The following is a 334-nucleotide window of genomic DNA, read 5'->3' on the forward strand; positions in this document are numbered from 1 at the left end:
TCAATCAGCGGGATATAAATTCCATTCCAATATATTAATCATACATTCCATGATAAACTACCGCAAACAAAACAAATGATTTCGAAAAAGGTGAAAGTCAGCGAATGAAATAAAAAGGAAACTTTTTCTTCTTTGAATTAGAAATATTTTCCTTAAGTAGCAGTTCCATTTCTACTTTGTGTTGTGTACCATTCAACTATTTGGCCAGTGTAGTTTCAGCGATATGGTGTGTTAATAGTACGCATATTTTATGCACACTAAGCATGTAAATGCTCTTAAAAAAGAACTGGTTTGTCTCATAACTATACAATGTAGTTTCTTCCTCTGAGAGCTG

This window comes from Penaeus monodon, chromosome 30 (genome assembly GCF_015228065.2).
Source record: "Penaeus monodon isolate SGIC_2016 chromosome 30, NSTDA_Pmon_1, whole genome shotgun sequence".
In the NCBI taxonomy this organism is placed as follows: Eukaryota; Metazoa; Arthropoda; class Malacostraca; order Decapoda; family Penaeidae; genus Penaeus; species Penaeus monodon.